This window comes from Pseudopodoces humilis, chromosome 15 (genome assembly GCF_049639895.1).
Source record: "Pseudopodoces humilis isolate 2021_Gansu_Grassland_sample_001 chromosome 15, ASM4963989v1, whole genome shotgun sequence".
Taxonomy (NCBI): domain Eukaryota; kingdom Metazoa; phylum Chordata; class Aves; order Passeriformes; family Paridae; genus Pseudopodoces; species Pseudopodoces humilis.
Window position 1 is genome coordinate 9,531,132 of NC_142214.1, and position 14,356 is coordinate 9,545,487.

Consider the following 14,356-nt stretch of genomic DNA (forward strand, 5'->3'; position numbering starts at 1 on the left):
TTTTTTTGAAGACAAGTTCTGAGTTAATGAATGACTTGATAGCATCTGCCTTGCATGACAGATTACGAATCTCAGAGAAAGGAAGGTGGTGCCTGGTTTGCCTGTGGAGCTGCAGTGCTGACATCAGACCTGTATCTGTAGAGTATCAGCTCAGCAGCTTCCACAGCTCCCCATCCTGGCCCTTGCTTGTAAGACAGATTCCTTTTTCTTTCTGTATCTCAAGTTAAATAAGCTTTCTGCTTGTATATAAATAGATTTTTAGTGGAGGTATTCCAGCTGTGTTGATTTTGTCTAATTTTTATTTTAAACACTTTTTGATTTCCTGACAAATTTTAGCAGGAACAGATGATCGGTTCCTGGACCAACTTAGCATCCTCCACTGACTTTTTGGGTCTCTGCCAGCACCAGGTAGGGAAGTGTCTGGATGAGTCAGCCACTGAGCTGGGGAGGGAAGAGGAAAGGTAGAACAAAGACCCTACCAGTGATCAATGTGCGAATTCTATGAGTTCTTGTATTAAAAAATGGTACTGTGAGAAAGTTTTTATTCAAAATGCAGGAAATATAATAACCTAGAAAAGTGAAAGTGTTCTGCCATTGCATACATTAACTGGAATATCAACTGCATTGTGCACAGCTATACTGGTGCTTGTCCTTCGAGTAGCCGCCTCAGGACCTGGGAGGAAATGGTTTTTCTGTCAGGTCCTAGTTATTCCTGAGGAAAGCTTTCATTTTTTGGTATTAAATCCTGGAGATAACTTACTTCAGAAGGTCTTTTCCTGGGAACCATGTAATTAAGTAAATGTTTATTTTAACTCCATTCTTAGTACTACTTGGTAAGTGAAGCATTAACTGTAGATTTCAGGATGTGTGCAGGAAAGTCTAAAAGCTTCAAAAAATAGGAATAAAGTAACTTCTTTTCCTTTCATGCCAGTTCTGCAAATCTGTGCCTCCAAATTATCAGTGTCTTGGGCAGTTTTGGTAAAAATTCTCCAGCGAAACAGCAGATATTGGTCTTTTCAAATTAGATCCACTTTTTGGGGGAGAACGTGTATATTACTATAGGTAAGATGGCCTTGCTCAAAAGTGAGAGTTTAGACTCACCTTCATCAGTCTTGCTGTGGTGCCTTAATGTGTCAGTGGCAGCTGAGCCCAGCTTTGCCCTTGGTGTGTCCAAGCTGGAGCGAGCTGTGGGCTGGGAAGGGCTGGTGGAGGTGACAGGTGGCAGTGGGAGGCTGGCAGTGCTTTGGGCCACCACAGCTGTTCAGCAGGTGAATGTGTCACAGTTTGCTCTAAGAGTTTGGTATTACCTTTAAAAAAACTCCACAATGAAGAAATATGGTGTACCTGGTATTGCTGGCTTCCCTTTTGTTAGGAGTAGGTTTTGTTTTGCCATATGGAAAGTGTTTAGTCTCCTCTTCACCTAATTATTCTTTTATATATAGCCTTGGCTCTTCAACCTCCTGCCATTTTTTGCCAGATAATGTAAATTACTTTTCTTTATGGAAGTTTTTGTTATTCTTGCAGAGAGTACATTTTTAAGGCCAAGAAAGGAAGTTTTCAGGATAGCTGCTTTTTCTTATAATATTGCGTGTGCTGCATTACCTTGAAAAATTCATAGGCACTCTATGTTAGAATTCTTACTTAAAACCATGATCATTACATGTGATTTTTATTTGTTTTTCTATAAAGAAAAAAAATATGCTTCTATTGTGCAGAGACAGAATGACCTGAAATTTGTGTTTTTGTCTGTGTTTAGTTTTGAAACACTGCTTAGTAGTTATACCCCTTATTTTTGCTGCGTTTTAAAATAAATGAAAGACAGTAAAATTAGGCTTCATTTACTTTGAGAAGAACCAGTGGTCCATGCATTCTCATTGAGTCTAGAGCAATTCATGCTGGTTTATCAGCTGGTAAGTCTGAATCAATAATTCAGTAGTCAGCTGTCCCTTTAGAAATCAAAATTTGTTGGTGACGTACTGCAAAAATGTTACAGTTTTCGTTAATAGGGCTTTACAGCTGTACAGAAATTTTCACTTCAAGGTCTGAAACCATTTTAATAAAGTAGAAAAAAATTAACCCTCTCTCCTTGCAAGGGGTGAACTGCCAGCATAGAGAACCTGTTACATCTATTTGGACATGCCCAGGACCATTCTCAGCCCTGTAGCATCTGGTGTGCAATGGCCATGTCTATTTAACTGAGCTCTCACACCCACCAAAAGACGGAGCTGCACTTGAACTGTGTCTGTGATTTAACTTCAGACACAGACCATTCCTAACATTGCCTGGGGAATAGGAGCTGGGGAAAGGGGTGAGCAGCAGGATTTTCAAGTGTGTAACCTTATTTACATGGCAGGGACTGTTATTGTTGTTGCCCTTTCCCCCCCGTGATCCTTGGCCCCAAGGATTCATTCCGCTGCTGGTTTCTGGGGGCTGTTGTCAATGGGGGAGACCAAACCGCTCTGAGCCCACTGCTGTTGTGTGGGAGCTCTCCCACTATTCCATGTCCTGAATGCTGCCCAGGGAAATGCTGTGGGGGAGAAAGGGCCAGCTAATGGAGCTGTGCTGCTTTGCACTTCCTGAGGGTTTGGCCCTGGATTTTTAATTGCAGCAGAATTTTCCATTGCAACTGCACTGAAAATGAAGCAGAGAAAAATGGGAACCATAACTGTGAATCATTTCACATGGGCCATATAAGAGCCTGCTGCAGACCAGGCTTTCTATTAAGAAAGAGTAATTTGTGACATTTCATAATACTATTTTCATCTATTTTAAAAATGATAAAAAATTGAATTTTCCTGTGGGAAATACAGATTCATTTTATAAAGATAATATCTTTGGTTTTGAGTTGTTTTCTTATTTATTTATTTTAAAAAAAGAGAGCAAAAGCAATTTATCCTCATCCCCAAAGCAATAAGTTGTGACTTTGAATTTGTGTAGGAGGGAACTTCAGTACTTCCCTCTTTTGGAAGAGGGAGAGAGCACAATGTTAATAGATCACAATAAATCATAGTGACTGGTGATAACAAAATATTTATTAGGATGGAACTCTCTTATGTTTGATTGGACATTAATTGTCATGTCTGTGTGATGTGGATGTACCTTCCATGTAAAATGGTCACCAGAAAATACATGGTTGGTGTTGAAAATTAGGTGACACTTTAGATGGTAATGTATTCCTTTTGAAGTAATAAAGATGGATGAGTTTTCTTCTTACAGCTCCTGAGATCTGAATCTCAAATATTTTGAGAACTGACAAATAGCAGAGGACAGGACTGAAGTTATTGGTAACTCGTAAAATACATGTTTTTCACTGAAATTTTCAGTGTGTGTGGCAGGGGTTGATCCTGATCTTAGGCAACATTTACTAAAGAATTCCTCCTGTTTGCAACTAACAGCAAAACAGCAATGACTATAGTAGGAATAACTTGGACACATTCCCCAATGGTTTGGATAAACTAAGAGTAAGATCTGCCATTTTTGTAATTTTCAGTGAATTGAAACTCTCATGCTTATACTGTACAATGACAGTGAACAAATGAGGTCAGGCACAGGAGCCAACACCATTTTGGTCTGGAGACTAGAGGGCTTTTGTCATGTCTTTCCCTTGTCATTGCCAGAATCTTGGGGGTTCTCTTTGCATATTTGTGAAGCTCAGCTGTAAATAGCACATGCATTGTCAAATACCTGTCATGCTTCTAGGAACAAAAGGGAGTAAAATGCAGCCTTGAAGTTGACATCTCTTTATTTAATAGAAATTGTCCAGGTCATGTTCTAGCATCAGCTGAATATTTCTTAAAATGTACCACCTTCTGTGGGGTTGTGCAGAACACTAGTTGGGTTCTTGTAACCCAAAGCTTTGAACTGCTCACATGCCTGCTCTGGCAGGGCCCATTCCTACTGTCTTCCCCAAAACTGTGATGAGAGACAGGGCTGGAATAGCAGCAGAGTGCATCATGCCAGGCATGTGTCTCTTCTTCCCCTTCTTCTTGGACAATAGTTTGGCCAGTAAAGTCATCTCTTTCCATGTTTCAAGATCATGCCTGTCTGCAGCGAGCCATTTTGGGTTGATCTGTGCTTTCCAGAGCCTTTCTAGAACAGTTCTCTTCAAAAGGAAATATAGGCTTTGTTCTTTTCTTCTCTCTTTCTCATCCCATCTCATCCTTTCATAGGTTTTATATCTTTATTTTCATTTTAATGTTTTCATTTTAATATTTGTATTTCAGTTTAAATACGTTAAACAAACATACATGCAACATATTTGTGTCCCATTATTTTAGAGATTAGTATTGGTTTGTAGAGCTTCATTCTTCCTCATGCATTTGCTTGATTTTGGTCCAGTTTTCCTTTCAAAGGAATTTATTTGGAAGTGGTTTCACTGGCACAATTATCTTACTCTTTCCTTACATAATTTACCTATATGACCAGTAAATAAGTTTCCCTGTGGTTCCTTAATGACAGAGAGCTATTAAATTACATCGGTAATGAGCTCTGTGATGTGATAAACAAGAAAATGTTAATAAAAACTTGAGAGAGGACATGCAAATATATTTCTTCCTCTTCATTAAGTTAGTCTGGTTGATCTTTGGGGGCATTGATGATTGCTGCTGTGCTTCTGACAGATCACTTAATATCTTTAGGGTGGGGCTATCCTGGCCAGGGAGAGCAAGAAAAAATTGTCCCCATGCCAAAGCATTACCTTAAGAAATAAGTTGGGACACTGGATTTGCATAAGGAGGGAACACCAGTACTGAAGAAAACAGCTTTTTGTTCCTGGTGTTGCGTATTACAATCATGATATGAAATGACCTTTGACTCCAAAAATTTGGATTTTTAGGAGTGACTGAAGATTTTTCTTTTTCCTCCTGTTCATGCTTTACAATTTGAGATGGTTCCTGCTTCAGCCTTTTTTCAGACCCTTTTCATAATTTTGGTCCTATTTGATTGTCTTTAAATTCATATACATTAAACAACAAAAACAAACAAACAAAAGCAAAACAAAACCAGAAAACAAGCAGCAATTGGACTAGTCCCAAGATGTAAATGTAAATTTCTTAAGACTATTGCTCATAACACATCAACCACAGCTCCAGTTATGCACTGGAGCACTTTGTGGGTTAGTAGAGTTGCTCTGCACAGAGCTCTTAGCTCTGTTCATGCCATAAATGCAGGAGGCTCAGTGTGGAACCAAAAAAAGTCATTGATGTTACTTGGTTTGACAGATGTGTTTCATAGTGTGAAAAATGATGTTCAGTGTTCTGGTAAATTTTAAAATGTTTAATAAAAAAGACAATAGGAGACAAAGACAATAAAGCAAAGGGTTAAAGCAGCTGTGTGCTTGACACTCTACCAAGAACACACCTGGTGTTTTGGAAACACCCTTTATATACCATTTCTATTGCATCAACTTGATGCATATTCATAGACTTTATGCATATTCAAACTTTTCTATTAACTACTTCACATTTTCCAGGAACTATTTTGCATGGCCACTCCTTGGATCTGTCTTTTTAGAGCATGCACATTTCTTGGCTTGTGGTTTTAATCCTTTTCTTATCATCTTTTAATTTGGACTTTGGGTCCTTCTTTCCACAGGCTATTGATAGCAGCCAGGTCCCCATCATCTGTTCACTGGATGTTATCCTAACTGGGCAGGCAGTTCAAGCATACTATATCAACTATTACCACTTACTCCTAATGTTTTGCTAATAGCAGGAGAAGAAAAAACTCCATTCACACAGCAAAGCTATTGTAACATTATACATATAACATTCATCTTAATACTTGCAAAAAGCCAATATTATAATATATATTTATAACAATAGGCAAAAGCAAGGCCAAGAGAGGCTGTTGAACAGCAAAGCAGCATCTCAAATTCATATTCATGAAGTAAAGTAAGGTCTGAGGAAGCCTTTGGGAATCATAATACCCTCTTGCCTCACACTTTTATTGACCTTCACTGAAAACAGTTTTCAACCAACTTGAAGGAAATTTTGCAAAAACAGATGGTTGCTTGGCACTTTGAAGCATGCAACATTGAAACAGGTATGCATTTTCCAGTTCCTGATACATATGTTCTGTGTTTTTCCCTCTGTCTGCCCTGTCTGTCTGGACAACTGGGTCAATACTGTTTGCATGCTTTATTTCTATTACCTTTTTTTCCTTTTCACATCAAAGGGCTCTTAATAGCTTTCATTTTGAAAATTAAACTATCTTGGTGCATTTCTTTGACCTTTTCAATATTCTGTAATTAGGCTGGCTGCAATTGCTTGTTTTGTCCTGTGTACACTCTCACTAGCCTCTGGAAAGGAAAGGAATGCCCATTTGCTCAAAATATAAAACACTGCAAAGGTCAAAGCTAAAGCTGCATTTCACTGACTGTATCAATGTTCTGAAGGGATGCTGGGGGAACATGAAGCATTTCATTTGTAGTTCTGCAGATTAGGTATTGTCATGCAGGTTTCCTGGATTTTCTGCAAAGCACATCCTTCTAATTGCATTAAATTTCTTACCTTAGCTATGCCATAACTTGGCATTGCAATCTATTGCATTCTTTGGGCTTCAATTAGAAGATTCTTCAGCAACTTTGGGTGCTTTAAAATCCTCTTGACATGGACATTCTTGCAAATGATTGCAGTCTTTGAACTTAGGGGCCTATGATGTAATGAATTGAAAAACCAGTGTGGGTAATTTTTGTAAACTTTTATTTATAGAATTGCTTGACTAAGTCTGAGGTATTAAAATATGGGAAATCACAATGGTTGTCCTAACAAACCCAGAGCCTTATAATATGAGAAAGGGTTTGTGGGGACAGGGGAGCGTTGGGGGTTTTTCCCCATTTTTCTCTTGTAAGTAGTAACAAAACTCTACGGACCATCTCAGTTTCTAAATGTATGCCCTTAAGCTAACCTCTGTTTAATTATGGTGGAGATAAGCTCTTGATATGTGCCACATTTGTTTAGTTGTGTATGATACATCACTTCTGTTCTGGTGGAGAACTGTAAATATTGTTCCAAGTCATTTTACCTGAAACCAGAAGATCATGCAACCATGTTTTCCTCTGCCGTTTTGTTGGGGGTTGTGTGTCCTTCCTTTTGTTCTTTCTCACCTATGGAATTTTTTGTCCATTAGTTGAGGAGAAAACCTCATGGCTGGTACTTGTTGGGTGCTTGAGAAACACAAAGTTTGTCTGGGCCCAGGGGGGAAGAGGGGCAGGGGAGGGGAAGGGCAGGGGCAGCTGGGGGCTGGGTGGCTTCTTGGGCTTGAGGGCAAGACACTCTCTCGGAGCTGTTGCCTATCGGAGAAGGGAATTCGCCATCACCCAGACAGAGCTGCTGCTGCTTCTTCCTCTCCTTCTTCCCTCTTCGTTGGTGGCCTCGCACCCCCTGTCCTGCCGGGACGTGTGGCAGTGTCAGCCACCGCCGCGGAGCTGCTGATACACCTCATCCACCAGCCCAGGATCTCAGCTCATCCCTGCTGTTCCAGCTGGGTGTTCCTCAGAGCCCTGCAGGAGCACTGGGACTGACTGCCCGAGGGGGTTTGTGAAACAAAACCTCTCCTCCATCCCTTCCCGTCTCGGCCAAGAAAGCTGTCACGGGGTCCCTGGTTCTGTTTTGTTGTTAATGTCAGAAAAATTAATCCACAAACACTGGAGGTTTACATCAAAAAGAAGACAGAGGCGTCCTTTTACTTTATTCAAATAAAGGGAGAGGCCGTTGGGCATTCCCCTGGGGTCACAAATTTTTGGAGGGTGCAGCCTCCCTTTTATCCTAATTTCCCGGCCGCATGTCCCTTCTCTCTTTCCCCATTGGCTGGGGTACTTGAGAGGTACAGACTTCCCAGAATGCCTGATACCTAAGATTCCCCCCTAATGTATAACCCCCCTCTTCTTAACCCTTGTGGAATTTTATGGTGTTTCCCCAGTGTCCCTTTCATCTTTCAGTGGAATCCATCCCATAATTTCTGTTACTTCTCAGTGATAGTTTCATCTTAACAGCAGACCCACAGCTTGTTTGTAAAGACAAACCCACCATTCCTCTCATTAACTCTGTAGTTATTGTTGGTTGTTTGCCCTGTTACACATACTAACAAAGAACTGTTATTCCTATCCCCAGATCTCTGCCTGAGAGCCCCTTGATTTCAAAATTACAGTAATTTGGAGGGAGGGGGGTCCACATTTTCATTCTGAGGGGGGTTCCTGCCCTCCTTAGCAGACACCTGTCTTCTAAACCAAGACACTTTTGTAACTGGGTTATTGAACAGTTGTGCTGTTTATATGAGGTTTCTTCAAAATCAAACATCAAGAAAATGGAGGTCTCCTCACAAGGCAAAACAAGTAAATCTCACATCATTTGTTTTCATCAGGGCTGTACACTATTTATGTTGTATCATATAAGGAGGACACATATGGTATATGTTCTTTAAACATCCAGCTCCAGATAAAAGTTTTCTGTATGCTTGCTGAGGTAGGAGATGAAGGAATGTTGTCTGGAGTGGAAACTCTAAAGCTGGCTTGGTGCCATTCTACCCATCAGTAGAGATTGCCTGGTTTCGTTCAGAACTGTAGAGAAATGCTGAGGTAGATATTCTCACATATGCAAATTATATTTGATCAATAGTTATATCTCAAATATGAAGCAATTTCACTTTGAGGACAGTGGGTGGTATCTGGATGTGCCCTTTATACTGGTTCTCAAAGAACTTGTATTTCCTAGTGCTGCTCTGGTCTTATAATAGCAGATGAGATGTTTGCCATTTAGAATGGAGGGAAAGAAATGGCAGGAAACAATTTAATGTTCGTAAAATAGCCTCCAACTCATCCTTGATGCATATGGTGTTTTTATTTAATGTGTGAATATTTAAATGCTACAGCAGTGAGCAGTAAAGAAATTCTAAATGTGAGTAGCTCATCTGCACTTACAGTGAGCTTCTGAAGGGAGCACCTTCATGTTTACTGCTATTTTGTAGCACTACTAGTCTGTAAAAAGCCTTTTTGTCCTAAAGCTTAGTTTATGTGATAGTTGGGTTTCCTTCTGTATTTCAAGTAGTAATATAATTGTCTCTGGGTGCATGGAATGGGTTTGTGGTGGACAATTGCACTCAGTTACAGTGTTGCTTATTAAAAGGCATTCATTGTGCCAGGGGTAGAAGGAACTCTTATCATTAACTTTTATAAGCTGCAATTGCACAAAATGATACATGATGGCTTTCCCTACAAATGATATTACTTTCTGTGGGAATAAGATCAGAAAGTGGTTAAGAAATGTTCTTGATAAAGTGTCCTGGTTCATTTAAGGACAATTTGGGTGGGTGTCAGATTTGCCATACAATAAGCTTGTGTAAGCACTCAATTGATCAGAAATGTTCCACAGTTTTTAATCAACTTGAAGGGACTTTAGACCATTTTTAATACTTAAATGCTGCTGAACACAGCCAGTGTTGGTACATTTATCTTGAACTGCCTGTGGAAGGTAGCTTATCTATAGCAGCCCCAGTTCCTCGATAGAGAAGGAGTCCCCTCTCTTGCTCCAGGCCTCTTCTCTGCCCAGGGATATAGAAGACTAGAGATCAGATTGTCTGAATTCCCAGCCTTCACCTTGCATTTGCTGTCAATATGCCTGGAGAACATTTTTGCTGCAGAGTTAAAATATAACAGCTCTCTCCACTGGAAGACAAATGCTGTTGTTGAATTGGTAGAGCAGGGATTTAATGCTGGGTCTTTCCCCTCCCGTGTCCACTGTAACTTTCAGCCATCATCTGTGCCGGCTGTAAGGAATTTGAGTCTCCTTCCTTTTGAATAATTCTGAGTAAAAATCCTTCATGGATCTGGGAAAAAACTTTGCCAACATTATCACCAAATGTGTTTTTCAGGGGAAAAAGAAAAAGATACAGAAAATAAATGGAGTTCCAGTGAATCAGTATTTTCTGCCAAAAGAAAATGTTGGTTTTTTTTTGAGGAAAATGGAGACCAGCATTCTGTGGGACTTTGAATATATGAGTCTTTATGAGTGTACACCTGTTTTGAGTTGAAAGCTGAGTCTTTTCTTTCCAAAGTTTAAATCACTGAAACTCTATTTGAAACACGTGTTCAGTTCTCTCCATGGAGAAAAAAGTGTGTTCCAGGAGAACTATCAAATTAAAGCTGGTGTTGTGCAGGTTTCTGGTGGACAGTCCCACTTCACCCCTAGACCCATGCAACCCATGGTTGCCTTTTCTTAAGGTACAGTGAAACCTACACAGAGCTCCCTCTGACCGCATTTGCATCATTAATGTGTGCACTCTCCATGAACTCCCTGGTGATGTTTATGCTTGCACAACTCATTTCAGAATGTGAATTTCAAGCATATCTGAATTTTAAACAGTGTGATGTATTTTACAATTCTTTTGAATACTATTTGTTAACTGGATATTGATAATTTATGGTAGGCTAAGGCATTGTTTCTCTCAAGCCTGTCTCTTCTGGGCAAGGAGATTTTATTTTCTAATCTGTGTAAATGCAAAAGTTTAGAAGGTAATCACCAGCTTCAGAAACAGAGCACTTATGATTTCTATTTTTAGGGAACGTAGCATAATAAACTTATTTTTAGGACGTGTGTTTTTGTGGCTAAAATTAAAGTGATGGCTTTCTTAGAAAGTTTTTTCATTTCATTTTGTGATTTTTCTGTATTTCTGCCTGTAGTTATCCAGGCAGGTGCTATATATAATAGGCTGGGATTAATAAAAAAAAAAAACCTCAAACAAATAAATGTGTGTGGGGGGGTCTATTTTCTTTTTTTTTTGTTTGGTGTTTTTGCTGTTGTTTTTAAAATAACTATCAGGAAATTCTTTAAATTATCTACATCATTTGAATTTATAACCTAAATTAGTTTCTTTTAGGGTTCTGAGGTCTGTATATAACCATCACTTCAGTTCTTCCTGCATGTATTGAGTTTTTATCAATATTGAAAAGTTCTCATTAATCTCATTCTTTGGCTGTTATTCAGTAAATCACACATTAAAATGCAGGTTAAGTGAATGCATATTCAATTTTGGGGTCCTCTAAAAGGCCAATCTCATTGCAGAGCTCTCCACTGGTACTGCTCTACTATTGTAATACTGAAAGTCAGATACTAATTAAAACTAAATTCATTGTATAATTTTTGTACTCTTAAGGTTAAACAGATTCTGTTTATCGTATTCTTTAAGTCTTCTTTTTCCAAAGCATCATGTTAGAGCTTCTCCAATTTCTAACTCATTAATGTGTGCAAAGTCACCGCGTTACTTATTTTCTAGGAATCATAGAATGACAGAACTGTTTGGATTTTAAGGGACTTTATAGACTATCTTATTCCAATTCCCCTGCCATGGACACCTTCCACTAGGCCAGGTTGCCCCAGGTCCCGTAAAACCTGGCCTTGAACACTTGCTTCATAAAAAGGTCCAAAACCCGACAATACAGCTCTTACCTTGTTAGGGTTCAGCGTGTCTTGGTCCTCAAAACATTAATCAGGACCTAAGCAGAAGAAAGTGACTTGCATATTTATCCTGTGATATCTTACTGTGTTTGGGAAGGGGAGCCACACGCATGACACAGCAATCTGTAGAAGGAAATAGTAGCAAAAAAAGAAAAATAGACTTCTGTAGTCTGAGAAAATAAAGAGACTGAAACCCTTTATGAGAAGCAAAGACATTTAACATAGCTGTGAGTATTTCAAGACTGTGTGACATCCAGTTCAGTTAAAACCAGGTTTTCTTATAGATAATCCATCACAAGTGTGGAAATGGTGCCTCTGAGTTTGAGGTGGTGGGTTTGGGGTTAAAGACCCCTTATCCTTTTGTTATTCTAAAGTACAGTAATCTTGTCTTTGCAGTTCTCTAAATTCATAATTGATCGGAAGAAACAACAGGTACCCAGACCTGTGCTTGCAGAGTTCAGCCTCATTGCAAGAACTGATCAAAACAGCACTTAAGCACTGAGCAAAAGTATTTATTAGGACTGGTTCAGTGTTTCTGATGACCTTTCTGTACTGAACTGGTAAGCTCAAAAGCTGCAGCAGCTTCTTTCTGGAAGAAGTAAAAATTTCAAAAGCTTGAGGAGTTTTAACTGGTGTTAATCTTCCTCCCCATGTACTTTCTCCCCATCTCTCTGTTGAGATACCATTCCTGGAAAAAATAGGCTATAATTAAGATTTCCTCGGGATACATTTTACTCAAGTGAGTAAATAATGGGCACCCAATTACCTGGTCCAAGTAATGGTTTCTCTCCCAGGGTTCCCAGTAATGGGTTTCAGGTTTGCTGTCAAATGCTATGTTAAACTTAGCAGTTACATAGGATTTACAGTGTTTACAGAAAATATAAATTGTAGATGCTGAAGCTGCATGGGCTGTGTTTTCATTCTTGGTAGTGATGAAAAGTTTATAATCTTGCAACCTTAAGGACACTATGTGATGTCAACATTTGGATAAGTCATGAATCACACCTTGAATATCTAAAGATTAAAAATATATGTACTTCCTTACCTTGTCTCTTGAGCATTTGCGTTTTTCTCTGCAATGATAGGGGCTAATAAAACAGGTATACAGATATTGTTGTTACAGCATCCTATACACCATGGTCAAGCCAACTTACAGAATGAAACTTCCTTATACTCTGCATAGGAACTGCCAGAATTTGACAGTTTACATTCTTTTTGGATGCAGATAACTCTGCATGCCCTGAAGGCTTATCAGTTTTTCTTGAACCACTTACTTCCTGAACCACTCATGCTCTCAGGGAAGACTTTTGGGTACATTTCTGACAATTGCAGCAGTATTCCAGATTGAGCTGCTTATCATAATTCAAAACCTATAGGTCACTGAATGCTGGGGCACTGTCTTTTTCTTCATTCAACTACTTAAAATAAAAGCCAAGAGGACAATGAATTACTTAAATGAGATTGCAGTGGGTACACTCTAATTTATACAAAAGAATTAACACTGTAGTATGCATCAGCAAAGCATGCTTCTAAACTAAAAATATACACTTAAAAAGTAATTCTATTAGTTTCAGGGATCTGATTTAATTAGGACTGGGTGAAGATGGGAAAAAAATTCTGTCTTGAAAAATTTTTAAGAATTTCGAACACCTCCCTTTCTACACCAGGATAAATATGAACCTTTAAGAGCAAATTAACACAACTGCTCATAGGATGTTTCCTTCTGGACAATGCCTATGAATTGGGCAAAGGATATGTCTAATGCACTTTCATTTCTCTTTTTAAACAGAAGAGTTCTGAGACAAAGTCTTTGACTAAGGTCAAGATCTATCTCTACAAACTGCCTGTTATTCCAGTTTACCTCAAATAGTGAAAATTTTGTTCTATTACCTGCAAGCTTTTTACCAAAGAAATTTTGCTGCAACTAATTAATTTGAACAAAATATTCTCTTTTAAAAAGGATTTGTCAGAAAGTTTTGTTTAACTTCTAGATCATATTAAAATGTAGTAGTGCTTGTGTCATAAATGTTACACTATATATGGCATGAAATACCAGAAATCCTTTGAAGTGTGGTCAATAAATAAATGCTAATTTAGCTTTTATATAAAATGAAAAAAATTTACCTATACTAGTATTTTTAAAATTTATTTAGTGTTGGTAGATCAATTCAGGGACTCCTTTTCATGCAGGCTGGGAAGGCATAATCTTTACACCAAAAGACCAAGGTAGACAGAAGGTGAGACTGGTAAAAACAGTTATTACAGAGACCAGTAATTTGCATGAGCTGATCTTACCAAATCAGTGAAGAATGTCAGTTAAAGATTTATGTTCCCTGATTTTCTCATCAAGTCCTGAATACCTGATGATGAAAGTGATATTTGAGTGGGGATCTGAAGAAAAATGACTTTAACTAGAAAAGCTAGGAAATGCAGCTTGTACTACTTGCATATTTATATCTTTGAACATTCTTGCATTGAATTTTATTCAATTTTATTCAGACCACATTCCATGAGTATGCTCTTACAGGTGTACCTGCATTTCATACATTCTATGTATGAAATTCTAAAAAGGCTGCGAATGCAGTATATGGGTGAAACTGAATCTCAAGACGTGCCTCCATGTTACAGTGCAGCATCCTCCTAAAATAAATGGTGCTCCTTACAGTGGTTTACTTTCACAAGCATGGCGAATTTTGGAGGATTAGAGACAAGTAGAGAAGGTAAGAGCAGTAGCATTATTAAGCAAAGATTTGGGCATGGCGTCCTTTTGAGATGTTTGGTTGAGATTTGAATTTGAGATGTGCTTTCACTATTTTTTATGTTCTTCCCAAAAGCTGCATCCTTGAGCAGTGCTTGGAATGCGATAGAATCCTGTCCCTCTGTTGTGGTTTGACATTGGCTAAGTG